General features: G+C 34.3%; 1 protein-coding gene across 6 annotated transcripts in view; it reads right to left on the bottom strand.

The window, feature by feature from the left end:
- PlexB (plexin B) overlaps positions 1 to 17850 on the bottom strand; it is a 447139-nt gene that overhangs the window by 400367 nt on the left and 28922 nt on the right. Inside the window, exon 1 of one of the 6 annotated variants that reach the window (XM_068358834.1) lies at positions 735 to 826. The exons of the other annotated variants lie outside the window; for them this stretch is intronic. The gene's annotated coding sequence lies outside the window, so the exon portion shown is untranslated. Of the gene's footprint in view, positions 1 to 734; positions 827 to 17850 lie in introns of those variants that run through there. 6 annotated transcript variants of the gene reach the window in all.

Here is a 17850-nt window from a genome sequence, read left to right as displayed (position 1 = left end):
GCACGAGATATTATTCCAGTCACTAACGGTCTCCCCACCACATAATTGTATAATGAGATACTAACGAACTTCGCTTTACAGCAGTCAAATAAATGTAACCACCTGTATATCAAGCAAACAAGATACAATATGATTCAAAGATATTTCAGGTAAGAAAATATTTAAGAAGTTCGTATATAGCTACATTTGGTAGACTAGAAAATAATTGAGAGAGAGAGAGAGAGAGAGAGAGAGAGAGAGAGAGAGAGAGAGAGAGAGAGAGAGAGAGAGAGAGAGAGCATTGACATATCAAGCAAACACGATACATACATGATTTAAAGATATTAAGAAAATAATTAAGAGGTTCGTATGTAGCTACATTTGGTAAACACTAGAAAATAATTGAGAGAGAGAGAGAGAGAGAGAGAGAGAGAGAGAGAGAGAGAGAGAGAGAGCACTGACATATCAAGCAAACAAGATACATATAACATGATTTAAAGATACTAAGAAAATAATTGAGAGAGAGAGAGAGAGAGAGAGAGAGAGAGAGAGAGAAGAGAGAGAGAGAGAGAAGCATCGGCATATCGAGCAAACAAGATATATATATATATATGATTTAAAGATATTAATAAAATAATTGAGAGAGAGAGAGAGAGAGAGAGAGAGAGAGAGAGAGAGAGAGAGAGAGAGGAGAGAGAGAGAGAGAGAGAGAGAGAGAGAGGAGAGGAGAGAGAGGAGAGAGAGAGAGAGCATACCAATCTGTCCCAGACAACAGCGAAGACTATGATGACGACGACTGGGGAAAAAGCCAAGACCGGTTTTCAATGGTACTCCATCACTGGGGTCCGCAGCACTCACCTGGAGGAGGAAATAGGAAAGACCTTATTAAAATAAACACAATGCAATTTCCTCTTGCCGTGCAACTTGTAATTAGAAATGCAAGAATCAGTCAAGTTGCAAATTGCAAGTTTCCCAAAATGAGACAACTACTCGTATGCAACACGACCGTCACAAAAATACAAACTAAACTCCAAGAGTTTAAAGTTTTTCGGACAATTCATGTAACAGAACATGACATGACAGTATGAATGCATATATATATATATATATATATATATATATATATATATAATATATAGTGTATAAAATCATTTAAAACCCTTATTTTCTAATCATATGGTCATGATATACAGTACAAGATTATGAGGAATTATTGCCTTTTATAGATAATAAAAATGTTATTCAAAACTAAAAACAATTAAATATAAATAACAATACACAAGAATTAACAATACTTCATGCATATATATTATATATATATATATATTTATATATATATATATATATATATATATATATATATATAATATATGAAAATCAGCTGCGAATAAAATCCACAAAAAACGTTGCAATAACACCAAAAGCTAGACATGATCGGAGGGGAAGGGTAACGAATTTAGGGAAAGACACGAATGCCACTTTGAAGAGCTAACGCTTTCATCGGCGATGAGAGCTAATGGCAGCTCCATCTGATAGGGCAGACTTCTTGAGTGTCATATGAACACGGAGATCCACACAGGGCCCAATCTAGACGAGGCTTTTCAAAGGCTTGTTGAAGGAGGAGGAGGAGGAGGAGATCACCCTAAGTAAATGACTCTCCATCCCTGACCCAAACACCCTCAGCGAGAGGGCCATTTGGAATCTGCCATTGTCCATGCCATTTGGGAGAAGCCGGTTAAATGGCATTTGAGAAGGGCTTATGGAGGCACATTGGGAAGGGAAGGGGAAACGGGAGGGGTAGGAAGAGGGAGCTGGCTTAGGCCGCCGTCTAACATGAGTGTCCTCAGACAAGCCAGAGGTCAGATTTCTGACAAGACGGTGACTAAGGACTCTACAAAAACAATACCTCCTGAATATATAAATATATATATATATATATATATATATATGCACTACCTAAACATCCATGCATATCTATCTATATATACTCTAACCAATTCTAAAGTTGATGCATATAAAACTTTTCATCTCTGCTTTGAGGGAGTTCAAACTAAAAAGAAAGACGAAGAGCGCATTTAAAATCAAATCAATCTTAAAATATAAGATCTGAAGAATCTATTATGCCACAACACACCCTATCCAACTCGTCAAATTATCATCATCATCATCATCATCACGTTGTCATGGAGACTAAATTCACTAAATCTCGAAACAGTTACACGTCCTGACAGACTGAATAAGCGTCGCTCTTAGAACGGTTAATAATAAATCAATCATACCACTCCATTTGCGAAATGTGTCCATAACTCGTGAGATATGATGACTGACACATCTAGCGAGTCAAAGAGGCGTGTGTTTCGGGTGAACAATTTAATATCAAATCTTCCTAGGTTGCTCACTCCCATTTCATTAAAGATACAACCATTTCATAGATTCTATTTCCAGAAATTCCTACTAAAATTATTGCACATTATATTTCCGTTGACAAACTATGGATTCCGTTATTCGTGCTTCCTGTCTCTTGAACTTTAAATGCAGGAAACTCAAAATAAAAACTGCCAACGTAATTCTTGGGATTTTACAACAATCTCCTGTCTTTTGCGAGGATTTGTTAAATTTATCCCGAGCCAAAAATCATAATTCAGCCATATGAATGTAAACTTCCACAAAACGTTGGGACATTTGTATAGATAGTACAAGGGTTTGTTGGGACCTTGACATTAACGATAGCATTAAATGGCGAGTAAGAAAGAGCAGCAAGAATAATAGCTGACAAACATTCAAATTAGAATAATTAGAATACCCATAATTTCGATTTTTAAAATTTAAAGAATTTCAATATTGAATAAATAAATTAATCAACACGAAAGAGTATAATAGATAGCACCATGAAAGTATACAACTCAAGCGTTATTGGTATATAATCAATAACATTTGGGATGACACAAAAGATCAGCCATAAGATCAATATTATTCTGGCTATTGTTACAGAAACGCCATGACTTCTTCAATATAAGTTTCATTACCCACCAAGCGTTCTTATTGGTAAAGGTAACAATCAATTACATACAAACCATAAGAACTTTATAAATTTCTACCCTCGGCAAATGAGGATACGCTAATAAATACATATGTTTAATCTAATTTAACAGATGAAAAACCAAGAGTAAAGTCAGTCCCCGGTACGTTAAGTTATGATTTTTATTTTTTTTTTTTGTATCAACAGGTGACTAAAGCCAGGATCGACATACACACCGAACAAAATTATTCATGTGTGTGTTAACGAGAGACTGTCAGTCAATCTCCCATAAATAAAAGTCGTAAAATTAAGAAAACAAAGATATTCAAAACTACTACTGTACAAATTGCACACACACATATATATATATATTATATATAAAATATATACACACATATATATATACACACACATATATAATATATACATATATATATATATATATATATGTATATATATATATATATATATATGTATATATATATATATATATATATATATATATATATATATATATATATATGTAATACACACTGTATAGAGCGCGCTTACGCTATGTAAACATCTCTCCACAGCATAAGTTGTTCAGCATAATCAAAGTTTACTAAAAAAAAGGACTAATACAAGTCTTCCACCTTCGAACACTTCCAAATCCCTTGTGTGCACATATAAAAACACAACCCATTCTTGCTTATCTTGACTGAAAAACGAAGTAGTAAGGGATGGGGGGGGGGGGGGGGGCTAAATCGTGCTTTCCAGGAAAGGAGATTTAATGCCGAATCCCTTTATTTGACAAATGAACCGTGGCTGGATGGAGTCATGACTGACCTTAGATGAATAATTACATGGCCGGGCATCATATAAGAACTTCAATGTGGTTAACGACACACGAAGGAAGATTAACAGCAAGAAAACACAACTTTAATTAAAGAAATCCTATACATCTATGAAAAAAAAAACAAATAAACAAATGTCAACACTAAGTAGTACTGTTACTTGAATCAAGATTTTTCTTTTCTTTTTTTAAGACAGGCAAGCATATATCTTCACAGAGGGCCTTAGTTTTCCAATATCGTATCAGCAGCAGCACAAAACTTTTACCACAGTAACATCTTTCCAATCTATCGGCTTCGCTTAAAGCTATCAGCTCAAAAATCCATAATTTCTGCATCTTTCAGAGCGTACCCTCTTCATACACCTATAATGGGAAGACACGATCCACCTTTAAAAACATATTCACAGCTGTAATATTATATAAATAATCTGTTTATTTATATAGATTTACACCCGTATGTATGTATGTGTAATATATACATACATACATACATATATACACACAATATACATATATACACACAATATATATATATATATATATATATAGAGAGAGAGAGAGAGAGAGAGAGAGAGAGAGAGAGAGAGAGGAGAGAGAGAGAGAGAGAGAGAGAGAGAGAGAGAGGGAGAGAGAGAGAGATATTCTTGTTGTTGTTGAAGATTGCCTGGCCCTTTTGGCCGGACACGACCCTTATTAAATTAGTTTCCTCAGACAAACTTCCTCATCTTGGCCCCCTTACCGCATGAATCCTACTGTCAGCCATAGTAATATTTCAGGCCCTTTCCCCGTGCTAAGTAACAGACACATCACATCATATGTCTGCTCCTCTCCTCTCAGTCTGAATGTTGATGTCAACACCCCCAATTTTCAAGGCTATCGACATATTACCCTCTTGGCAGAGATACCCATTTTACAAAAGCTGCATAATTGATATATCTCAATGTTATAATAATTGCAGTACTCGCTTTCAATTTTCTTTGGTTTATTCCAGCCTACCGACACTGCCCTTATCTCTTACAGATAAAAGTAGCTAAATAATAACTTAAATTTTACTGCAAATGCAAACGATTTCCAAGTCACGATTATAAATTTTCTTAAATATTATTCTATAATAATTTATTGATACTCCAGGAGTACAATCACGAAAGCGGGGATTAATAAAATAGCCACAATAGAATGGATTACTCCGTATATGAACTAAAAAAAAAAACTTGCAATTTAAATAATGCATTCTACAAATCAGAGCAGTTACTTTAGTCTTTTTTTTGTGAACCTAGTTTGGGGGTACAAGGCCCACATAAGCAGCAAATTATACATTTCCCAAAATTTTGCACTGAAAATAAGAGTGAACCCCTAAAACGACCTAAAATATAAACGTTTTAGATACCAATAAAACATATTTAAGCTAACAAAAATATTTAATTTTTAAAATATTTTTAGTGTTATATACAACTACAGGGGATGAATACAAATTTACGCAAACAGAACACGCAATTAAATCTAAATTAGACTTAAACAAGTATTAAGCTTTAAAAGCATTTTATTGTAATAATATACTACATAAATAGGATGATATTTTTTCTTATAGAAGTAATGAAGTTTCTGAAAATATTCCTGAATTGGAAATAAATCCTACATAGGCTATGACCACTTTCTTGAAAATATTTGGATGGAAAATATTAGTTTCTTTTTAGACTAAGTACTTATTTACCTATTGCATATATCAAGCTTCAGCTAACAATATAACATACATAGAATTTCTTGTAAACAATTAAATAAACTCATAAAATGACCAATAATAAATTTACACCATATTTTAGACCAAAAAAAAAAAACCCTGCTGAAATCAACAATATTTTGGGAGCAAATCCACATTTATATTCAATGCAATGTCAATTAGAAAATAAAAATCAAACTTTCAACCTGTTTGGAATGACCTGGATACATATCCCTTGCATCGCAATATACAGTATTTGCCCAAGGGGAAAAACCGCAGATGCAACAGAGACCCTCACTAAATTTGTTATACAGCGATTACCAGAGGAAATCCATTTAAGGCTGACTGGCAATTTCTGATAATCAACGATGAGATTCGCATGTAATCTAATCTCGTAATAGTTCATTACTACTTCGTCAAGTTTGGGGGAGGAAAGGAGGAACTCTCCAGTTTTTATTACGGGGATGATTCTATTTTAGTGACGCTCAGCCAATCACATGCCGCAATAACCCATTCTAATAAGTTAGATATATAGCTTCAGCTCATCTCTTCCAAACCAAATAATTCAAATTGTGTTAAAAGTAAGTTCAAATCTTCAGCCGGTGGTCATCTCCACACGTAAACAAAATGAATTGGTACTCTGCTACCACACCATTGTTCCAAATACTACTTCCAGTTTGCTCTTTAACGGTAACCTTCCTCTCATTTTCCTCGCATCTTGCTGTTCAATCCATCCAAACCAATTTTCAAGCCAAGCATCCATGCCTACCAATACCACCATCATCTCATCCACCATCCAAGCCAATATATTTAGTGTATTCCCCATCTTCCAGCCCTTAATACCCCCGTCCATTCCATACCCACGCTTAGGCCCCACCCTCATACCGCTAGACCCGTCCACATAACCTTGAGGCCCATCTCCCCACCCTCTGCAGGTGAGGCAAGATGAGACTGGAAGATAACGCGCGGCATCTACTCATTTCACTTGGAATAATTGTTAAGTGCTACGAGTAATGGCGGCTCCAATCATGATATATAACGATATAAGGTCGAACTTGCAGGGAGGTGGCAGAAGAGAAGAAACTGCCACAGAGATCGCTCCAGGCAAACAACAACTCGCAGGTTCAAGACTTTAAATTTATGGATGTTACCCACACACACAAAAAAAAAAAAAAAAAAAAAAAAAGGGGGGGGGAGACTAACAAAATATAATATTGCTTTGCTTGCTCTTATAAAAGTTAAGCAGCAATCACTAGTCTTTTCATCCTTTTTACAGAAAAAAAAGAATTACCATGCCATCATTTTTCTTCTTGCATGATGGACAAAAAAAATCAATCATCGCATAACTTCGGGGAACCACATTGCTTGCAAGTGGAGTCTGTATTTTTGTAAAATAAAAGAGGGGCATTACTACTGCAAGACCTTCATATTTATTGAACTTCAATTTATTTAAAACTTAGGTAGAAGAATTATGCCAAAACAATTTACTCCCAAGTTGAAAAAAAAAAATACTCCAAGTAATTTTAAATGATTCCATAAACGTTGAGAGGTCCATTAGATAATTTTCTGCATTTCTACGCAACATGAAACAAAATTGAAGTTGAAAAAGCGATTGTGTAAAAGATAAATATAAAAGTTTAACCCTGCAATTGCATATGCTTACATATATTTGGAGACTTTATAGTTTCAATAACACCAATAATAATGCTATCATTTAAAGGGTAACCGTCCCCATGAATATCAACATGTATGTATGTATGTATGTATGTATGTATATATATATACATACATATATATATACACATACATATACGTATACATATATATATATATATATATAGAATTGGGAAAAGATGGAGACAAAGAAGATATACACACACACACACACACACACATATATATATATATATATATACACATATACACATACACACATACAGTATATATATATATATATATATGTATATATATATTCTAAAATAGAAGTATGCATACTGAAAAATACAAGAACAAAAATTTCACTAAAAGGTTTTATAGCTTGTGGAAATCCATGAGAATAAAGACCAAGGATTTAAAGAACGCAGACTGTCAAATGAACCATCATCAAATCCTTAAGAATAAAAAGACAAAATGAAGTTACCGCGAGTATTCAATATCTGTAAATTTAGAACGTCGCTTTCCTAATACCATTTTCAATTACAGAAGGCTATAAGCAGAACCCAGCACAACTAATAGTATGAATTTTCCTTTTATTATTAGTTTCGTTCGATTCATGGCCTACATAGAACCGGTAGAGCCTGCCCTCTTAAATCTAACAGACGTCAATTATTACTAACAATATTAAGGTTCTACATCAGCATGAAATTCACAAACTCTAAAACTCCCATTGCCAACTTAAAATGTTGCGGCACTAGCCCAGCCCTTACACAAAATATGTGCATGCATTGGTATCTTTCAATATCAAATATAAGTGGCAACAATAATAGGTTAATATAATTCCGATGATAACTACGATCGTTGCTAATAGTGATACAATTATCAATCGTAAATCGACGTTGCTCTAAGAATAAGTCTGAACTATTATCCCTCAATACCCCTGCATTGTTCAATTAAGCATATGGAATTTACTAGAGAGAGAGAGAGAGAGAGAGAGAGAGAGAGAGAGAGAGAGAGAGAGAGAAATTTTTAGTATTAACTCTGAATAAAAGCAATATATTAACACAATATTTCTATGACGTCTTGACTTTTATTAACTACCTTGTACAAAGGCTAACTGAAAACAAAGCTAGTAATATTAATATTAAATGTTGAGAGACATCCAATGTTTCATTCCCTGTGTGTGCAAGACTGGAAAGAAATGACTGAGCACGTAGAGTTCTTATCAATCTTTTACCAACAAACACCTTTCAATTAGCGAAGCTGGATCCACTTTGCTCATAGGTAAGACAACGGCAGCATCAGGAGCGTGATTGCAATACCATCCACTATGCTATTTGTTCGTTATTTATAGGGGGGTTTACTGTGGCCACTCATGGTACCGGGTTCACCCACTACCAGCTCGCGAGAGCCTAGACCCCACAAGAGCATCACAAAGCCCACCTCTGAATAACTGCGGTTTGAGATTGCCCAAGACAAATGGGATGAACTGATTACCTTTAGGTTGGATATGGAGGTAAGGGCTCATACCCAAACGGAAAGGAATGTGGTGAAGCTGCAATACAATGCACGAAGGCTATGTCAGTAGGTAAAACTGCACATATGAAAAAAAGTTACAAGAGGAAAAACTCTGATTTTCACGTACTTTACCAAACAAATTAAAGTAATATATTTCTAATGAATGTGATTATAAGATTAACCCATATTGAGAAAAACCCTTAAAATAACGAAAAATTAAAATAAGCTTTCAGGTAAAGGTAGTTTCTTGGTCATAAAAGCTTAATCAACATTGCATGGTATATATAAAAAGTTTAAAATTTCAACGAGGAACATAGATGGAAAACCACATCAAGCCCAAGCAATAATGTTAATAGAATGAGCATAATTAAAATAACCACCGATTTCTTTCTTGGAGTATTATTTTATGGGAAAATTCAAAAAGGGTTCGGCATTCTTATCCTAAAAAAAAATAAATAAATAAATTAAACTAATAGAGAAATGATTACACTAGTGCTATAATAATTGTATTTCGGTGAACTTTTAATAAATAAATTCAAAGATTTCTACTGTAGGGTAAATCTCGAGTCAGGTTAGGGGAGCCATACGGGAACCTATTTAGGGTTACATTAAGTAGGGATTTGAAACTCATTTTCTATAACATTTCTGGTGCTGATAGTTTCCTGGCTCTACCTTTAAAACTTCAATTTACTAGTTTTAATTCAAAACGGTCAATAACAGCAAAAGTTCACACACTGAGTGGTTTCCACTGTAAGACAAATAAAGTATTGAAAATAACGTTCACCTAAATGCCACAGGATAAAAACTAGAAGGTAATAATGGATAGCTCTTGTAAAAATAATGAAAACCTGCAAAGGCAAACATCTAAAGCATACATTCTATCATAAAAAGACAAAAAACATTATGGACAAGCTCTCTAATGGATACACAACGTTCAATCAGAGAACGCACAATTAGGCAACCTTGAGTAGCACCATCAGGCATCTAATTGAAGTTGGCAATCAGGCAGCACACCGATGACGAATGTTCCGGGTCTCCAATTTTCAAAACAAAACAAGAAGCTCAAATTAGATCGGCCGCAGCAACAACCAACCACGAAAGAAAAACACCGAGGGTAAAAAGGCAATTCATCTTCGGCGGCCGATGCTGGTTCAAATTATTAAGGAACTACCTGATAATCCCCTCAGAGGCTGTTTTAAGTTTAAATGGGAAGGGAAAAAAGCTGGTGGTTTACTTAACCTATAACAATCCGAGGTTTTACCAAAAATAATTTAAATTAAACATCAGTCATGCAACTGACTATCCAAGCATAGTGTACCCTTTTACCTAAATGATTTACCCTTTTACCTAAATGATAACTAAAGTAAAAAATTGTACCGCAAACCATAGCAAGTAATAATAATTCAAACACACTTGCATTTCTAAAATACAACCTTTTTTTCTATCTTGAAGAAAAACCTGCAAGATGTTAGCCTCTCAGATCTCAGCATGAGGTAACGTTACTCAAGTTTCTATGGGTTTGGAGAGAGAGAGAGAGAGAGAGAGAGAGAGAGAGAGAGAGAGAGAGAGAGAGAGAGAGAGCCAGCCATGAGCATGTCAATCTGCTAATGTTTATGAGACAGCTATTTCAAATGATTTATGAGACCTGAAACTTTTTATGCAGCTTGCCTTGTCAGTACTTCCTCGTTGGAGGTTTACTGGGTCGTATTAGGTCCCGTTATTGCTCTCTCTAAAATAAAATCACGGAAGAGATAACATAAACAATGAGGGAGGTGCAAGCTGATATAAATCCTTCTTAAAAACAATATAGCACTTTATGAAACAACGCTATTCGTTTCAACACTTCGGTAGTGATTACTATTTTGCAGACTCTAAAAGCTTCTGCCGTCAAATACCATAAAAAAGCCACCAAAGTAGGTTTTGTCTTCAAGTCAAGAGACCTACAGTATAAGCAAGATAAATCAACCAAAAAACTCCCAATAGTCTACATCGGTTATCCTTTACAAAGATAGGCTGGTTAGTAATTTGATTCATTGGTACAAAACTTTACACAATCATATATATATATATATATATATATATATATATATATATATATATATATATATATATATATATATGGTACGGTGCTATTCATGATTTGCGATGATGATAGTATGAAAAATTATTGAATTACGTCCATTTAGTATAAAATTAGGTTCGAATAATATAAGGCCATAGGTTCATAAAAATAGGCACCAATACAATAAAAAAGAAATATTTCAATATATATATATATATGTGTGTGTGTGTGTGTGTGTTTATGTATGTGTGTATTTAACCAGAGCTGCACCATTAATCAACTTTTAAAGAATTAACGCGAAACTACTACAACTCTCTCTCTCGCTCTCTTTTGTACTAAAATTTTTTTAATAACGAGTGACAAGCATCCCACCCTCATGGGTTCCCCTCCTTCTTCCCTTCTTCTCTCCATATTCTTACTTGCCGCCAATAGACATGTCTCTGTACAAACATCGTAGATTTAAATAAAAATTGTTAAAAGTCTAAACAGAACCGCACTAAAAATACGATAAAAATACAGGAATTATAGCATTCTGTTTGCAAATGTTTTCTATGTGCCATCTAAAATACGCCAAAATTTAGTTTTCTCGCACAACTTAAAATGTGTATTAATCATGAGACACTTTTTAAAACAAGATAATTACAAGTCATATCACTATATACATAAACACACACAAATTATATATATATATATATATATATATATATATATATATATATATATATATATCCTACAGGTTATATTTATCAACTACTAGGGTTTGAATCCTTGGTCAGCTAAAAACTCTTACAAAATTAATTTCCTATTGTATCTATAATTCAGAGGAAATGTCAATTCAATATTAAAAGATATATATTCTTGGAGCATTTAATAAATAAAGATCTTTATATATATATATATATATATATATATATATATATATATATATATATATATATATATATATATATATATAATGTGTGTAGACATTTTATGACTAGAAATGACTGTTCTCTTTATTTCTTCCATATTGGGTATGAATATTCTTACGATAAATATCATATGATTCATAACAACATATTCTCTCTCTCTCTCTCTCTCTCTCTCTCTCTCTCTCTCTCTCTCTCTCTCTCTCTCTGGAAAAGATCTATGGTATATAAATGGCCCATGATAATCTACACCTAAATGGCCACGGAGGCCATATGTTCTTGCGCACCATTATCCCTATGTAATATATAAATCGGTCCTCTGAACAGTAGAGACGTCCGCCTGCTGCACAATCGTCCGTGTCACACTGAAGAGCCTCTGGACCGAGCATAAAAGGAGTTACCTTCCCTACGTCCTTCCTCCATGAGCTCGAGTGTGTAATCCTATTTGGGTGTGGTGGGGTTAGGAAAAAAGGGAGGAGCAAAAGAGGGGAAATCGGTTTCGAGGGGAAGGGTGTCGACTAGGCTTGCTAGGCGTGAAGTCTCTCTCTACCCAAAGCTTCCTTTACCCTCATCTTTTATTCATTCAAATCGCGTCACCTACTTTTTTTCTCTTACGCTTTTTCCGCTTCGCAAATTCTTCCATACGTTCTATGGAAAATGCTCTTACGTTAATCACTGAACTGCTTCCGTGGAAGTGTAGGTTAGTGGCACGAGTTTCCTTATTCTAATATTTCTCTTAACTAATACTACACATTTTTAAGGGAATCGGTCAAGGAACTGTAAATGAACCAAGAAACCCGTAAAATCATTTTAATTGGGATAGGTTAAATTGTTCAAGTCAGCTATTTCAGGAAAATTAAAGATTTTGTAAAAATTACAGTGATTGGATTATGCAAAATTTAGAGTGATCGGAATATGCAAAATTTAGAGTGATCGGAATATGCAAAATCTAAAGGGATTGGAATATGCAATATTTAAAGTGATTTGAATATGCAAAATTTAAAAGTAATGGAATTTTGCTGGTTAGTTACAACCGTACTAAGTTGCAAGCAGTACTAATGTGTCATACACATGTTTTCGGGGGCATAAACGATTATAAAAGCAAATAATCAGCAAAGATAAGAGATGCATCAGACACGATGATTGTCGAGATACACAACAGTAGTAAAGCTGAATCTATGATTAGGCTAAAAGAAATGACTGTATTAACCAAGAGCAGAGAAGAGAAAGAGGAAAAAATCTATCAAATAGACTACCGTTTACACGAAAAAAAAAAAATTATAGGACTTTCTATTTTTCTCTTTAAGTAAGGGTTCTTATAAACCTGTGACCAAGCATGTTTTATTCCCACATTTGAAAATATTAGATTAGGACAGTTCACTACCACTGATAGATTTAGTAGCGATATTATCACTTGCCAAAACTACTAATATCCAACGGATATTTATCAGAAGTTGATGCATCATTAAAATCTTTTGTTAAAGCAGACCATATACAATGCATAGGTACGTCAAAAAGTTATTCAAAGTAAACTACAATTAGCCAAATGGACACATTTAAAACGAGATTCCAAGACGCAACACAATATCCGTCCAGGAGATAGCATTCCTCTGTTCATGGCCTACTTAGATCCAGGAGGAAGAAGGGAACGCTACCAGAAGGAAGCTGGCAATGTAAAGAGTAAGGGAGGAGGACGGGGGATGGGTAATCAGGACAAGCAGTCCCGCAATTTCTTACTATAAGCAGTGCAGCTTTAGACTTCAAGCAACGCGACATCTTTCCTTTTTAACGAATGAACAAAAAGAAAAAACTTGGGGAGATGAAGGAGACACTGGAGAGGAGGTAAGAGGGGTGGTCATTTCAGAAGATTCTCTTCACAGGGGAGAAATATCTCGATTTGCTTCATATCGTAGATATGGAAACTGTTTTTGTAATTTCTTTTGCATGATGAGAAAGGTTTATTCAACGGTATTTGGAATTATTATTATTATCATTATTATTATCATTATTATCATTACCAACTAAACTACAACCCTAGTTGGAAAAGAAAGATGCTATAAGCACAAGGCCTCCAACAGGGAAAATAGCCCAGTGAAGAAAGGGAATAAGGAAATAATAAACGATCTGAGAAATAATGAACAATTAAAATAAGATATTTTAAAGAGTAACAATATTACTAAACCTTCCGAGCATCAATATGGTAAACAAATGAAAAGCTCTTGAATTGATTTCATCTAATTGTTGACAGGCTTTCTTGATATTCTCCTAAAACAAAAATAGGTTACTAAACAAAAATAAAAACCTTCAAAATTCTAAAGCAAACAATTGTCATTTCAATACAGGGGTTGTGATAAGATCTGGTTTCAATAGAAAAAAAAAAAGACATCTACATGACTGAAGCCTTGACGATTTTAGATTTATCAAGAATATACACAGCATTTTATTGAGTGATGATGATAAAGAAGGTGGTAGAAATTTTACGTTATTTAAACAACTACAATTTCCTATTTTTCATTTTATAAACAACGGCAGAAGTAATACATACATATATATATATATATATATATATATATATATATATATATATATATATATATATATATATATATATATATATATTATAACAATAAGAAGATAATTATAAACGAAAGCTACATTGCTAATGATGACGATAGTAAGCAAACAAGGGTAATAATAATTGTAATAATTTTATCTACCATAACGTTGCTAGAGAAAATACAAGTAGTTGTGTTAAAGGACACTATTAGGTTCAGTACTCAATAGCACAACATATTTCCTAAAGAAATTGTTCACAATATCTAACGAGGACACTAAGAGGGTTGGAACAGTGGTTAGAAAAGGAGGGGGAGGAGGAGGAAGCTGTGATCAGCATAATCACAACAGCAAGAACGTCATTTTCCACAAGAGCTGTTCAACCAGGCCAACTGACCGAGGGAAAGAGATCCGACAGCCAACCCCCCCCCCCCCCACTAAACCTAGCCCCACACTAAAACCTCCATAATTAATTTTCTTGCTCCTAAACCTACCTAATTAGGGCTTAGTTTGTTTAACTTGAGAATTTCCATCGGGGATTACTACTAATTATGACTCACCTTTTTACCTCGTCATATTCTTATTTTATTTTTTATTTCTATTATCTCTATCTCTCGAAAGCGCTTTAACTGGAAAATAGGAGACAATTCTGAATAAAGTATTACTTATGAGATATAAATTACGATAAAACTAACATTCACACCGTAATAGCAATATCATCTGCGTGCTTTTAAATTTAATTATCATACACTAAATATTCTAAAATATGATGCAAACGTGTTTTATGTGGATCATTACACGCACAGTAAAGTGCTTCTGAATTATGTGATGTCTTAATTATTTCGGGTCTTCATCCTATCAATAAAAGCATATTTTTTCAATGCTTTCTCTGCTTACCTCTACACGAGCTAACAAACAGGATACATACCCAACACTTGTAACCGACTTTATATGAAGTAGCAAAAATGAAAAAAACATATTAGATCCTTTGCCTATTGGGAGATATTCTTGGAAATTTTAAATATATAAGCAAGTTCATAAATAAAAGAAATTGATGAACTGACAGAGAAAAATAGGATTTTTTTTTTAAGTTACAAATCTTTCTATGATAAAAATATTAGTAAAAATAGTCAACCTATGATAAAAGTATTAATGAAAATAGTTAATTAAAGCGCAAGACTGAATGCTCATGCATATTTTTTTTTTATTTCAAATCCCAAAACACAGGAGAGAACTCACATTCGCACCCAGCTTGAGTAAAACACGCAACCATTGAACAGATTTGGCCCTTATAATGAAGCTTAAATAACCCACGCTACACTAAAACCTAATGAGAGAGAGAGAGAGAGAGAGAGAGAGAGAGAGAGAGAGAGAGAGAGAGAGAGAGAGAGAGAGAGAGACTTAAATCCCCAAAACAGTCAGATCTAAGTCCTCCTCCCCAACTTAGCCACAAAGAAATCGAACCAGAAGAGGGGGCGAAATGGTAGGGAAGACGAAGACTTGGGGGGACGTAAGTAGGATTTCCAGCCCCCTTCTCTCTAACCAAGTAACGACCTCGTTTGGGGACACTTCCGGTAATCCTAACTTGACGAGGGTGGGGGGGGAGTGGACGGCAGGAAAGAATTAAGGGAATGAACAGGGGGTAGGAAGAAGGGGGGGGGGGGGAAGAGGAGGAATAAAAGTGCCGCTGCTGCAACATCGACAACTCTCTTATCACGCGATCTCAACATCCAATCCCATTATCACGCCCCCCTGTGCCTTTGCTTCTATGATCCCCTTCACCGATAGCCATTTAAGGAAGCTGGGTCGGATGGGAAGACCATCGCACTCATTATTACAATCATCACGATGATCATCGCCGCCGCTTAGAAAATCATTGCCAAGCCAGTAAAATTTTTATCATGATTATCAGTTCAAGAATCGTCATCACAGCAATCGTTCTGCTCATCGAAATGATCATTTTGATTAAAAAAAAAAAAAAAAACTATGCTTAGGAAATTACTTACTAAATAAAAATGTAATGGTCACGTTTCTGAGTTCTTAAAAAGTTTTAGATGAACAATAGTTCAGGCAAAATTCTATATTTAAATGAGCGACCCCGAACTCAAAATTCATTCCTAAAAATTCGAGCAAAAAGTCACAGCAGAAAACTAGTCTCCAATATTTTCCGATCCGATTAGAACGGTCTTGTTACCTTCTTAATCTTAGCTGCATTGCAGAATATGGCCTATAAAAAAGAAAAATATGGTTGCATAAGTAAACGCAGATGCTTTCTGAACACGGAGTTTTTCCTCAGATGAAGTAATAAACTTCTAGATGTAAATTTGAATAAAAAACGAAAATATGTCTTAATCACTCTTGAAAACCAAAACAACACAAGTTTGTCTAGTTCCCATTCTTTTCATCAGATTTGAATGTAAACATACGGGTAATTTTGATTGTCGTACGAACAAAAAACAATAAAATAAAAAATACAAAATATGCATGAAACAGTGAACGCAATTAATCGGCACAAAAGATAGATGAGAATGTTTATTCAGAGATAATTCAAAAACTGAATTTTATGACGCTACCATCTCGTCATTACCTAACCAGTAATTGCCCATCCATCAATAAAACAATAAAATCAAACAGGCGAGGCAATGATGGAGAATCGGGAAGCGTGGCACAGCCATTGACAGACAGCTGCCGCTGTAAGAAATCAAATGTTCACAGTTTGTTATTATCATCCTTTTAAAACAAATCGAACAATTGGGCACTATAAGAAAAAAACCTTAAGAAGAAACATCGTCCATCTAAAGAAAAGGTTAAAGGGTTAAAAAAAATACTAAATATAAAATAAAATACATAAAACTGATACAGGACATAGCTAAACTAACTAATCTTAACCATTGTTTATTGTATGGGTATAGACTTATATGTTGGACGTGTAGCACAATCCAGTCAACTAATACTTATGCAGATTTAACGACAAACTCCTAAGAATTATTCACTCATCCCATATTCATAATACACATGAATAAAGAAAAAAAAAAAATACGTCACGCATGAATTTTGTCTGGAGGTGTACAGAAGGCCCATTTCCTTTCGTCGGAAAACCATTACTCTTTTAGGCTTACCACACCTTCCTATCCTAACTGCCGTAATTACTTAAAATTGGGGTAAAGGAGTAACTGCGACCACATGGGCTTTAAAAAAAATAACATGTCTATGATTACTTTGGCATAAAGCTGCTAATGAAATGGAGCGTACCTATTAAGGAACAAAAGACAAAATCTAACATAATACAATGGTAAAATATTATTAATAACAATAATAACGGAAATGAGAGAGATATTCCCATGACAGACATCAATACCAACAACATAAATACTAAAATAATTATAATTACTATAATAATAATTTTCAATTTGACAAACTCAAATCTATTAAACGCTATTGTCATCGACACACATAAGTTCACTGTCCTATATGATTAAAGCTGTGACGATCAAACAATAGCTCGAGTGATCTGCCTCTATTTAGATATTTACACAAGGCCTAAAACTCCATTAGGACATTAACATTCAATATGAACTGGCGTGTGCGATTAGGCTGAATAGT

This window comes from Palaemon carinicauda, chromosome 35 (genome assembly GCF_036898095.1).
Source record: "Palaemon carinicauda isolate YSFRI2023 chromosome 35, ASM3689809v2, whole genome shotgun sequence".
Lineage (NCBI taxonomy): Eukaryota > Metazoa > Arthropoda > Malacostraca > Decapoda > Palaemonidae > Palaemon > Palaemon carinicauda.
Note: the sequence above shows the minus strand (reverse complement) of the source record. Positions and strands in the feature narration are given on the sequence as shown.